Source organism: Ambystoma mexicanum, chromosome 14 (genome assembly GCF_040938575.1).
Source record: "Ambystoma mexicanum isolate Mex_15411 chromosome 14, UKY_AmexF1_1, whole genome shotgun sequence".
Classification (NCBI taxonomy): Eukaryota; Metazoa; Chordata; class Amphibia; order Caudata; family Ambystomatidae; genus Ambystoma; species Ambystoma mexicanum.
Window position 1 is genome coordinate 308,710,778 of NC_090940.1, and position 13,858 is coordinate 308,724,635.

Sequence of the window (13,858 nt, forward strand, 5' to 3'; positions counted from 1 at the left end):
TTTGTAGTTTTACTGTGCTATAAATTGCAGTGGTTATTTGTTTTCAAACTAATTTATTCACATTACATTAACCTTTGGAAGTGTGATGGGCTTTGTGGTGCTCCACAAAATAAAGGTGGTGTTGCATCCTGCACACAGTTTAGCAGCTAGTGGTCAACACATTGAGCTATCCTTCCAGGTTTGCAGAGAAGGTCTCTTTGTTTGTTTGGTGTCTGCAATTATGGTTGCATATGCAGGTCCCTGCCACCTCTCACTTGGCTAGCCAACATCATAAGCTCTAAAAGGATTAACTTCAGTGTTTAGTAAAGCAAACCCCCCCAGTCCCCTCAGGTTAAAACTGTTCGTAGAAAAACCTTCACATACTTTCTGGGCAATGCCATTTTGACACCAGAAGAAGAAAAAGTAATACAAGATGGATCCAAAATTCCGCATAAACTCATCGTAACCATTGTGAACGCCACTCGACAACATTCAGTTGCATATTTTCTCAGCTTGTTTATTCCTTTACAGAAGTGCACATTATTCTTGGTCCTGTCCCCAAAGGAAGCAATCCATCCCAAACTGGTAGGTCTCTTCTCCGCTTCATGGGAAAACAAGCCACACCAGACTTGTTCCGCCCTTATGAAGTTTGAGTCCCTTGTCACATGAAGCTCAGGACCCCGTCTGGAGACACTCCTACATAGTTGTGCTCAATCCATCTCATTTGGGCCTTTTGAAAACTTACCAGAATATTTGCTTATGCATTTCCAACCCCTGTGTTTGGTTTTCAAGGAGAATCTTTTGTCGCTGTGCACCAGAGACCTAACCCAACAATGTGGGCAACATGATCAGTATTGGTTTGCATGTAGTTGGCCACCTTACACAGTGGCTGTGACAAGCAAAAAAGACTAACAGAGAATACTCCCTAGGGTAATTCTGAGTGGCTAAGAGGCTTTGCCTCCAGTGCTTACACTCTTCACTGTGTGGCTTGCTCAATGAAGCCTTCTAGGTCGGAGTCATGTTCCTAAGCAACTCGAAAGGACTCCTCCATTGATGGCTGGACCAAGACTGATTTGCACATGTTACTTCCACTACAGCGATTACAAACTCAAAAGACATTGTAATGCTTTCCTCCTGAATAACCAACCACCTGTTGGTTCAAACATTTTCATTCAATACTTTGTAACGTCATCTTGAGATACACCATCTTGCTGGAAGATGCGAATGGCATGCTCTGGAACGATATAAGCCTGAAGTACCTTGGCAATAAGAGTTTGAATGTCATACCCATGTCGGAAAGCCTTCCGAGCTTATATATATGGGAAGACAATGAGCCCCACGGATTTCAACCCTAAAATCTCTTTGGTTTACGATGGCTGTCACTGGAAGAGGAGGGAGTTTAAAGGGCTAGGTTTGTAAAAATAAAATGGAGTTCTGGTTTAATTGAGTGATTCATATGTAATGATTGTTAGGTTGGGGATCTTCTACTGGGGACTGGTTTACAATCTGTATCTGTCTGTGTGTGTATATATATATATATATATATATATATATATATATATATATATATATATATGTGTGTGTGTGTATATATTTATAGCAGACAATCTGTTAGTTTGTCCCCCGTACAACTCCACACCGTTCCACCAATCTGCACCAAATTTTGCATAGTTGCCTGTTAGGATCCTCTGTACGCTATTGGCCTGAATTTTAGCCCAGCCCCTTCACACATGAGTTGGTTGCCTGAAATTTGCTAAACATCAATGTGGTCGTAGAAGGACCAGACAAAACTAATTTTAAATGTCTCGACACAAGGAACAAAACTCAACAAAATCACATTTCAAGGCCCTAGTACACACCGTTTCCGAGATTTTTGCACCACAACGCACTGCAGCGCACCAGGGTGAGGTGACCGGTGGGGAGAGCGCACAGAGGGTCCCAATATGCTGCAGCATGGCAACTCTCGCCTCCACATCTGCTCCGTGGTATGTCAGCCAGCCACGCGCACCCATTGTCAGTGCACTTTACTTCATAGTGCAAAGCACATCAAGCGATAAGCGACTCGGAACAGGAACCTACAGGATCATTGATTTTCAACAATTGAGGTGAGTGTTATCATGTCCGTCGACAGATCCCATGCAGAGTATGGGTACTTTTTGCTAGTAACTAAATAAACAGTGGTGCACGATCGTGAGTTGGTAAAAAGGACATTGGCAAGAAATGAGATATATACCTTTACATTTTTGATGATAACCATGAATTACAAAACATTGAACACAAATTAAGAATTGTAATCCTGAAGCAAATTTGTAGAAAACATTGTTTAAATAAACACAATATTTTGATATTGATTGACAATGAGAATATTATTGGCCACAGATATTACTTATCTTGTTCTTAATAGCAATACTTGTTCGTCATCTTCAATTTCTTGCACGTTAGAGCACGTTTTCTACAATAACTTCTAAAGTACCTGCCAAACAAAAATGTAACTAGTAATAACATTTCATAAGGGAAGGAAAAAAAGAAAAGCACACGTCCCTTCCTCTACTCTCGCTCTCTCCACCCCGCCCTAGGGCACCCCTGGACAAAAGCTCTCAGGGTGGTAGAGCAGCATGCATGAAAATGGAAAGCTATGCAGTAGAAAGGTGTTAAAGGCTGTAAGTGGTAAATAAAAAAAGTCAGCACACCAAAATAAGAGAGACACAGGATTGAATATATGCATTGGCATAGTGGGAGACCCCTCATCCTCTGTGGTGTGGGGGTCCTGCCACCGAATGTCTGGGGGCCCGCCTCAGCACACATCCTGACTAGTCAGGCTGAGGGATGGGGCCTACTACGGCCTGCTGGTGCATTAAGGGGGCGATTTTCCACTTTGGGTCTGTCAGGCAGGTACCAGGAGGCTCTACCTTCTTCCTGGTTTCTGTCTGTGTGGAGCACAGAGCTGGTGCCCGGACAGAAGATTAAACTTCCTGCTCGAAGCAGGTAAGAAAGCCGCTTTTTTAATGTGTGTATGTTGAGCGTCTGCATGCCTGTCTGATGTGATTGTGTATTGTGAGAAATTAGAGGCTGTTTCACGTACTACCAAAACCCTTTTGGACATTTCAGTTTGCAATACACTCTTTTGATATACGTATCCTTATCCCACACCCTTTTGTTATATAGCGTAAGGATTTGGCAATAGGTTTATTAGTATAGGCCATTTTGTTTGGACACAACACCACTAGGACAGCGTTTCCTTTACTTTGATGGTCGTAGCTTGCTCCCATCTTAGATTTAAGTTTCGATTGGGTGTTTTCCTCAGCCATATACTGTTCAATAAACACCCTTGGATTGCACTCCTTGTGTCTGTCGTACTTCTAATAACAATGCCTTCTTTACATATGCAGTCAGGAGTGGGATGTGACCCAATTTATACTAGTTTTGGACCCCACTAGACTAGACAACCTTTAAATTCTAATGCCCCAATAGGATTCTCAGAGATAGAACGAATTACCAGCAGTTTCCTCAAAAATGGCACAAACATCCATGGGTATGAAAGTAACTATAGCCACATCACATTTGCCATCCCTGGGATGAAGTCTATGAAAAATGTACAATAACCATTTAAAAATATGGCTCAAAGAATGGAATCCAGTTTGTTCCTCTAACTAAACAAACCATCCTTCCTGTCAGGAAAAATGTACAAAGCAGTGCTTATCAACATTTTCTTGCCACACAATTTCAAAAAGGGATAAAATAATCATTTCCCTGGAGGTTAAGGCGGAAGAACCAACTCACTCTGTCATATATCTTATGCCTCTGGGTGAAACGAGGTGGAAGAGAAAACTAAAAATATTATCCCTCTTGGCCAATAGAGAAGAGCTAAAAGTTGCCCTCTTGAATTTATCGTGTGACATGATGCAGATCAAGAGGGGCGAACTGGTGGGACTACTAGTGTATGCATATTCTTGGGAAGCTCTGTTCTAACTAGACATTTGGGAGAAAAATAGAGAAACGATAGAAACAGCCACAGTAAAACCTCCCCCACAAGAAATTTTTGAACAATATGTAGATATCTCTCTGGGTGAAGGATTATTTTTGGAGAAGGAGGACCTTGAGAGTGACTCCTCAGAGGAATTTGTATCTGAGCCTCTGGCTCCACTAGACTTGTTAGATGGTCAGGGGACCCCGCAGAAGAGTACAGGCCCTGGCTCATTAATTTTATAAGGACACATCCTACCTGACTATTCTCTCCCTGTTCTGATGGAGTCAGAACAACAAAAACTTTGGGACCTGCAATTGGAGATGGAGAAGACACCTGTCTCTGATCTCCAACTGACCAAGTCCATCCCTATCAAATCAGAGGTAGGAGACCCCCCTGAAAGTGAAGAGTGTGTGGAGATGCCATCTTCTCCAGAGATGGATCCCCCTGATTTATTAGGATTGGAACCATCTAGAGAGTGTGGAACAAAAGAACCCAGAGAAGGATAACTTTGTCACCAACTTTTGAGAGGGCCCTAATCCTGAAGGAGAAAATCCAACGCTCCTCAGTTTTAAGACAAAACCTTGTTTGTTCTTTAGAGAAGTGGGCCATAAAACAAGACACTGCCTTTTGAATAAAATAGATCTGAAAAGTAAAAAGAGGGACCAACAGAAACCGTGGACACCACCTGAACAGATCTGTGCATTTTATCAGAATGCCACAGACTGTTAGGGAAGGGTATGTGCGAAACCAGAGGGTGTCTCACGTACAAGTCCCCATGGATTTGTCATCCAGGTGGCCAGGACACGGCCATCACTGTTGGATCCAGTTCCTGGGGGTGGACCAGTGCAGGAGGATCACCTGGGTGAGGGATCCTCCGGAGTAGGGTAGAAGCACCCGATGGCGAGACGCAGAACCCCCTTCCCTTTTTTACCTCTTCCCCCATCCTACTATACAGGATTTACTGACTTCCCAACACCCCACTTGCCCCCTTTTTCACTCATACACTGAGACGAGAAGGAGAGGAACTGGGAGGAGGAAGATTACTGATGAGAAACATGCTCAGACACAGAAGACAGACTTTCCTTTTGACAGCAGACTGTACCAGTAATGAGGCTGAGCAAAGTCTGGCCTCTCTTTACAACTATGCACACCTGAACCTAATTACCTCTCCCAGGAAGTATACAAGGTGGAAACAAAGGCACACTAGGAGCAAGTTGGGGATGCTGCAAGGTGTCCCCTGAAGCCAGTGACAGACTTGGCGAGCTGCAGACACCCTGGGAGACCTGGAGGAGGAGAAAACCACCCAAACACTGGCCCTGTGAGTTCAGAGGAGACTGCAGTGTGGAGAGGGAACTGTACCTTCAGAAGGCAGGGGCAGCTGGGGTTGCCTGGCGGCTCCCACAGCAGATCGCCTCCCCTCGGCCAGGAAGGCGAACCCAGGTTTTTGAAGAGCAGGAGATGAGACCCTGACCTCATTTAAACATCTCCCTTTTGGCTTCTGCAGCTCCCAAAATCATTGAATGGAGTTTTGGGGAGTTGTGAAGTGGGAATGAAGTTATCACAGTGCATTCTGGACCGGGAGGCCACAAACATATTTTGAAAACCGTGAATTTTGAGAGGAGGCTCGAGCCCGGCAGGGGCGGGAGGGGAGTCTTCTCTGTTAACTATACATTTTGAGGAAAGGGGTCTGTAAGGAACTTATTGTGGCAACAGTAAAGACAGACAGAAGTAATCACAGTTCAAGGGTGTTCATTAAACTGTATAAATGGGTGAGAAAAATACCTATCCTAAATCTAAGATGGGAGCCAAGCTATGACCATCTAATCAAAATAAGGCAGTCCTACTGGCGTCTTGTCAAAATAAAAGGGCCTATAATAAAAAACCTATTGCCAAACCTTACTTCTAAGTTATAAAATAGTGTGGGATAGTGTTTATAAGAAAAGAAAGAAGTGTTCACAAAATGATAAGTCAGGATGTTATGGCCGGGATCTCCCTTTCCCATGTTTTCTAGCACAGGACAAAGGTGGGACTCTCAAGCACCGCACACTCCTGGGCTTCTCCTGTACGAGGTTACAGTTTCCTTTTAACAATATCAGGGATCTTCTGTGTCCAAGTCTCTTACTTCAGAAGGCCTGATGTATCGTAAACGACAAAACAAAAGTTCCTTTATTTCTCTTCTCGTTGGGTGATTACTCTTCACCCGTGGACCCCCGGCCGGGGCGCTGATCCGTTTGTCAACGTTGGTCTCCCTCAGTCAGGCTCAGACCAACCAATAGCACAGCAGATATCCTTCAGTCCGTTTCATGTTTGTCCCCACAATGTAGTACACTTGGCCTTTTCCACACTGGAGAATTCACTTCCCTTAGCTTATCCACCACCCCCAGCCCCTAGTAAGGCTTTCTCTCAGCCCCCAGTCAGGCTTCACACACAGTTCACACAGCATTCCCCTCAGCCGGGTGCAAGCACCAAGTTCACAATTCTTTACACTTTAAAATTGTGTCAAGGACCTTCGATTGTTACAAGGGATTTGGCTAGACCCTTGTAGGACCACCTTCCCACTTCCACTCCCTGAGGACCCCCATCCAGGTGATCCTCCCCCACTGGTCTACCCCCAGGAACTGGATCCAATAGCGTTAACTGTGTCCTGCCAACTGGATGATAGATCCCTGGGGACTAGTCAGTGACACCTTCAGGTTTCTCACAGGTCTGAACCCGGCAGAGGGAGACCTACAAGGGCAAGGTGAGCAAGGCGAACGAGACCGGCAGAGTGGCAGGACGGACCACAGGAAGGTGACACGACCCTGTAAGCAGAGCAGCAAGGACCAGGAGATGGATGACAGGCCATGGTCCAGATAGCTGCAGGCTCAAGGTTGGTACGTAATCCTTAGAGGGGCAGCTTCCTGCGAATGCAGAAGATCATTGCAGCACCTCCCTCGTATACAACGATGGAGCTTGAAAGGAGGTGAGCCACACCTGACTGAAAACCTTGACGAACAAAGAGTATTTGCTACAGAATATCAGATGCTGACGGAAAGTTTGAGGACAAGCCGGCTTTCATGAATGTACGATGCAATAAGCGTTTGAAGTACTCACTGAGTTTCGTGGAGCCACAGGTGAGAGACAATGTAACCAGAATGAAAGATGCAGGGTCTGCGTGTGATGAGAGACCGTTAGAGAAGCCTGAAGCAATTTGTGATTAATGAGAGAAATAAATAAGCCTTGCACGAGGGAACGATTAGTCAAAGTGGTCATACGAGGGAGAGGGCATCAGTACAAGTATTCCTCGTACAGTCGGAAATCTTTGACAAATGAAAAACATGGTATGAAGCTAACCTGAGGAAATATTGTGAAACTAAAGTATCTAAAACTGCAAATACCAGAAGGCCTCATGAGAGGAGGCCGAAGAAAGAGTCATACAAGGGTCAAGACAAATCCCTTGTACAATCGAAGGTCTTTGACAAGTTGAAGGAATTGGGTTAAAAGAACAAACTGTATTAAAAGGGCACAGTGAACACGAAGGAGGGATGCTAAAGAAAGCAAGGGAAAGTAAATCATTCATGCGTTTAATGTTGAGCAAACTGTGTTACCTGGGCAGAAGGGAACCCGACAGAGGTTTGCCAAATAAAAGCAAGGGAAAGGGAATCCCGTCTTGTGATGAAGATTGATTGAAACGAACAGTGCTACAAAGACAAGGGTGAACCCGACGTTGGGGCCCCCTACAAAAGCAAGAAGAAGAGAATTTACCCTTGTGAAGGACATTGCTCTCCAAGCCCTGCCGACTTGGAACAGGTTGCTTCCTGGTGCCTACAGACTCGAGGGGTGCTCACAGTAATACCATTTGTTCCGTCTTGTCCCGTGATGCAACATGGGGAAGGGAGCATGTCAGTTCAGTAGTCCTGAACTACCGAAACCCTTTGGACATTTCAGTTTGCACTAGACTCTTTTTTTATACATATAATTATCCCACACCCTTTTTTATATAGAGTAAGAATTTGGCAATTGGTTTATTAGTATAGGCCATTTTGTTTTGACACAACACCACTAGGACAGCGCTTTCTTTACTTTGATGGTCGTAGCTTGGTCCCATCTTAGATTTAGGTTTCGATTAGGTGTTTTTCTCACCTGTATACTGTTCAATAAAAACACCCTTGGATTGTACTCCTTGTGTCCGTCGTACTTCTGATAACCATGCCTTCCTTACAGTATATATTGTGGTAGGTCAGAAAAGGAGGCGGACAAAGAGGTGGCATTTCTACCTTTGATTTTATTCAAATAAACCAAAGGGCTATCTATCCCTACCAAAAACAATCTAACTAGGGTGCTCGACAGAGAGGTCATCCAAATCAAAACAGTGCATCCTCTCTTCAAAATCTACCCTACCACTAATTATCAACTAACAAAACAAAACAGTATCCGGTAATAATATCCCCATATAAATGGTTGCATACATATGGTCGCCGTGTAAAGGCTGTGGCGACTTTATATACAGTGACCATATATATATATAGGGACATTATCACATCGAACATGCGGGGGACACACCAGCAACCCTTTTTTTTCAAGGGGAGCGGGGACACCCCCACAATTCCTGCTTTAAAAAAAAGGGGGTTGCAGGGGTGTCCCCTGCCTGTTCAATGTGATAATGTCCCTGCAAACCACAGTCATTTTTTGTCAGACAACATTTATGCACCGACATTAGCACAGGGAACCAACAAAAAGGGGTTCGAGGAGAATGACTCCCTTCCCCTGGAGAGGCCTTCTTGGCCTTAATACTCTAGATAATTCCTTGTGACATAGTTAATCAGTTCCTTTAATTCGTCAAGGGGACTCTTCCACCTTGTTTCAGGTATCCCCTGTCTTGACTTATTTACAGTTTCTTGTTTCCCTACTCAGGGCTCCTGGCCTTTATTCCTCTGGATTTCCTTTACATCAAGATCTCTCTCTTGTACTTGTTTCACAGTCTCACACTCCCCAGAGACCAGTGTCGCTGGTTTCTTTTACCACTTTATTATCCACCATGTATGTTCTTTTGTTCCTCTTTCTTGTTGCATTGGTCTTCCCAACCACTGAGACAAGTATTACCAGTCTTTTGGCTTTCTTCACCATCTTTACTGCTTTTGTAATCACTGGGCCGAAGTTGAGGAATTCTTTGGTATCCGTTATATACTCTTTGTTGTTTTCACACTTACTGAGATGAGTATGAGGAGACTATCGGTATTCGTTATACTCGTTCCTACTGTTATAGTTACTGGGATGAGCATGATCGAATCTGTCTGTATTCGTGCTGCTCTCTGCTGTTTAGCGTCTGTCCGTGGTCGCTCCTGGGTCTCCCACCATTCCCGTTACCTCTAGCTTGTTGGGTTGGCATCACTGTTTCTTCTTGTGGGGTCAGGATCAAACCGTCTTGATGAACGCTTCCAGCGTCTTCCTTTCCTTCTCTGCGGAGTATCCTTCTGGATGATCCCTGTGTCGATGTCGGACAACGTGGTCCACCTCCATGAGGTCACAAACCACTCCCCCCCCCCCCCCCAAGTCCCCCGGTTTCTGCACTGCTTTCCTCCTTTATTCTCTTCTGCGTCCTGTTGACTGAAGCCCTCCCGGAATGCCCTGCCTTCTCCCTCCCAGGTTTGAACTTCCCGAGCTTCACCTAGTCGGTGACCACGACTCCCTATTGCAAGTCCTTCTTTGGTTTTTATGCAACTTATCTGGGTCCTCAGCAGTGGAGGATCGTTGTCCTTCTATTTCTCTGGAATATTATTTCTTACTCCATAGTTCCCTCTATACTCTTCACAGTATTCTCCATTTGCCATAGAGGATTGATCAGCATTACTGCTCCACTCTTCTTAGTGGCTTCTTAGTGGATTTGTGTTGCGCTCTAATATTGGAAGTGGTATCACAATGTTACATCAAGAGTTGTTTTTTCGAAGTAATTTTTAACCAAAAACTGACTTCGAAAAAACTCATTGAAATATATAGATGGTTGGGTAAGGAGTTGAAAGGGGTGAGGAGGGGGTTTGGATTGGGATAATAGTATAGAGAGATGTTTGGGGGGACCCTCCAAAATTAAAAAGAAAATAATGATTTTTTTCAAAGTAATTTCTTAAAAAGAAATTACTTCAAAAAAACTGTCGTAGATGTAGGAACATAGAACCATCACAATAGCACACAGTGGTCTGGCCAGGTTGTGTCTTCTGAGGCAGTGATGGTCTGAGGGGTCCATAGGAAAGTGGGGCAGGTAGATTATTCACAGAGCAGGAGTACCTTTCCCCAAGAGGGGAGTCTCTCCTTGTGAGGTCCCGCTGACCGCCACTCCTAGCGGGAATTTAGTGTAGTGGGCTCATCTCCCTAGCCTCACAGGGAAGGGCCCCCCTCTGGGGAGAAGTGATGACATCCCATGAATAGTCACAGTATGTAATGTATCTATCTATTGTAAGGCTGCAGAATGAGGAGACTGGCCGACAGGTGGCATAGTCATTGCTATAGACTTTTATTTAAGATCAAAATCAAGAGAAAACCTACCTTTCCCAATATCTGTGAGGCGTTTCCCTGCCTCAACTGAAAGTGCTAATGGATCTGTCAGGATGTCATTGCAACTAAAGAGTCCACCGTCCTGTGCCAAACGTCTCCATCTCTGTCTCTTACACTTCTAACTAGACTAAAGGTGTACCAATGCTCTTGGTTCAGGAGAATGACTCCCTCCTCCTACTGGACTGAACAATTCTGTTTGCAAGTCTCTCACAAGGGAGAATGATTCCCTTCCCCATACTTCAAAACAAGGGTGGCTGGCTTTGCATCAAAAGTTCATTATTTCTTCCCTCCAGGGGGCATGAATCCCTTCCCCTGGATCACTGGTTTGATCCGTCTTGTAAACTCAATTACCAGGACGATTTCTCCCTTCTCTTGGTGTCTGGCTCTCACTGTTTTCCCTATACAAAGCCTGGGGGAATTACTCCCTTCCCCTGGCATTTCATGGCTTTGGTCTCACACTCTCTTGGCTCTTACTTTCACAGTGCACAACACCAGGGAGAATGTCTCCCTTCCCCTGGCCTTTTGTCACGAGACGCACAACGCTGGTCGCCTCCCAGCGGCACCATACCTGTGGCAATGGCCCTTCCCGCGTGCGCCCCTTCAGAGTCCGTAGCGCTGGGGCCCCCGCATAGGGTAGGCGGTGCGCGGTGTCGTGGAAACTGTGGCCGCGGTGGCGCTGGGGGGGATCGGTCTCTACCGACCTGGCTTCCTGGTCACGTGTGCAACGCTCACGTGATACTGAAGGGGCGGCCCACCCAGCCAATACTGTTGCTGCTTCCCGGTTGCGAGGGTCACGTGACACACAATGCCACTCACGTGGCCCAATGAGGAAGCGATCACGTGGCCCAAGCACCGGCTCAAAAGCACACTGAAGCCGATCTTCCGCGCCTTTCAGCTGTTTTCAGCATTTCGAGTGGCGTTGCGTTGTCTTGGATCTTGACCTCCCGGCTTTTTGGACCTTGGTTTCTGGTGATTGTGGACTGCCTTGCCTGCTCCTTGGATTTTGTTGCTCGGACTCTGTCTTTTGGATTTTGGACTTTTGGCTTGCACCTTTGGACCTGCTCCATACGAATTTCGGACCTTGCCTCTGGAACTTTTGAGTGTTGCCTTCCTCAGATCTTGGACATTTCTTGCTTCGGACATTTTGGAACTGCTTCTGGAAACTCCTTTTGGCCAAAGTTTGTTTTGGACCTCAGCTGAGCACCACGTCAAGTACTCAGAAAGGGGGGGTCTGGCTCCAGCGCCCCCGGATACCTCCCCATCCTGGTTCATCTCCCATACTAGGTAGGTCCCACTCCACTTTCTCGGTTGTTGGTCATCTCCAGGTTCTTGTCTTCCACTCAAACTTACCCGCTTTTTCCTTACAGCACCTGGTACCCGTGTTCCTGACCCTTCGCACCTGTGGCCTCAATAATCGGTGAAGGAGTATGCTATCTTTCCTTCACTGGTGCTTGGGGACGGAGGTACCCATAGACATCGCAGAGGTTTTCGGTGTGACAGACTGAGAAGCCTTCTCTGCCTTGGCTATGGATGCCGCCGCCGGGGACCAGGTGGCTGCTTTAGTCCAGGCCATTACGGTTCTCAGAGCTGATATGTCTGCTGCCACGGCCGCCATCCATCAGCGACTTGACACTATACAGAGCGAGCGCCACGCGCTCCCTCCTGATCCTGAGTTCGGGGATAGCTCTTCCCAGATGAATACACCGGCTCCTGTTCCGATTCCTGCCCCGGTCTACGTTCCCACGCCGTTTCCCCTGGCTCCTCCCGAAAAGTTTCAGGGTGATCCTAGCAAATTCCGCACTTTCATAAATCAGTGCAAACTTCATTTTTTATGCCGCCCCCAAGCTTTCCCCGATTCCACAACGAAGGCATCGTTCACACTTTCACACCTGGGAGGCATAGCAGCCGCTTGGGCCAACCCATTGCTAGAAACTAACAGCCCTGTGTTATACGATTTCGATTTGCTAATCGCGGAAATGACGAGAGTGTTTGATACCAGACACAAAGCACAAACACGGGATCTAGAGTTATTAGAATTAGCTCAAGGCAAGAGTCCACTGGTCGATTACATTACACGCTTCAAACAATTGTCAGTGGAGACAGCATGGCCGGAGTATAAAAAGGCTGTGGTGTTTTATCGTGGTCTGTCATGATGCCTACCCCCGGAGCACCAGGCCAGGCCCAGCACCCCCGGGAGCAGGCATCACGCCCCCGGGTAAAAGCCCAGCGCCCCTTTATAGGGGCTCTTTTGACTCTGTCATGGCGCCGTTGGCGCTAGGCTCATGTTGGGCATCAGTCCTGGCACCAGGCTCATAAGGGGAAGTGTTTGGTGCACTTACCTGAAGCAGACCATGCTGCACACTCACCTGATGCAGACCATGCTGCATGAAGAACCAAGCCAAATGAGGCTTAGGAGGGACTATTTTTCTGAAGAAACTATTTTGTTACTTGGGTGGGGCTGTGGAAGAATACTCACCTGGAACTTCTTCCAAAGCTATTTAAGCCACGCCCGGACAGCCACACGTGCTTCGCGTTGTTCTGCATCCCAGCAGCTGAACGCTCACCGTGTCTGCTCCTGCAACTGGACTCCAGCCACGCCCGCCTCGAACCTGGAACACCTATAAGAGAATAAGAGAAGAGAAAGGTGAAAACCAAGAACTTATTCAATCTTCTTACCTGCATCCGGAATCTTCACGCCAGCATTCCTGAAGGAAGACTTCCATTTAAAAGCACCGCGTTGCTCGCTGCAGCGCCGCGCTTCGCTCACCTGTTCCCGAGACGCCGCCCGGCTCCATCGCGGATCTCAGCACCGGTCGCCACATCTCTGCACCTAGGGGAGAGAAGAAGAGACAAAAGGTGAGCAAGGGAACACAAGAGGAAAGCCGAATTTTCAGCCATATTACTTACCGGCTTTTCTTGGTGAACCATTCCACATCTCGGGTCGGCGCCGCATCTTTGGCAGGTACCGCACCCCGGCCCCTATGGGGAAAGGACAAAAGACATTACTGGGGAATTATAAAGACATTTAGAGGGGTCGCCCTCATCACTAACTCACCTGATTTTACCACCGGCAATTTAACCCCTCAACGCATCGCCTTTGTTCTGCATCTGAAATAAAGGACAGAAAAGACAACATAAAAGGAGGCTCACACTTGAACTTTTGCATCTTCATACTTACGGCGTATCGCTCAGAAAAGTCAAGTGGATGTGCCAGCGCCATTCTGAAAACCAGTGAAGTAACTGGACGAACGCGCGCCCCTGCACCAGAAGAAGGATGGAGAGTTCATCCTTCCAAACCATAAGGTGAGCTTAAAACGGGGGTTTTGGAGGAATCCGAGAAGAACGAAAGGGGAAAGGGGGGAGCAAGCACACTATTCAGCAGAC

General features: G+C 46.5%; 1 protein-coding gene across 1 annotated transcript in view; it reads left to right on the forward strand.

The window, feature by feature from the left end:
* The window catches only part of CCDC88C (coiled-coil domain containing 88C), a 916,777-nt gene that overhangs the window by 836,803 nt on the left and 66,116 nt on the right, over positions 1-13,858 (forward strand). The gene's annotated exons all lie outside the window — the stretch shown is intronic.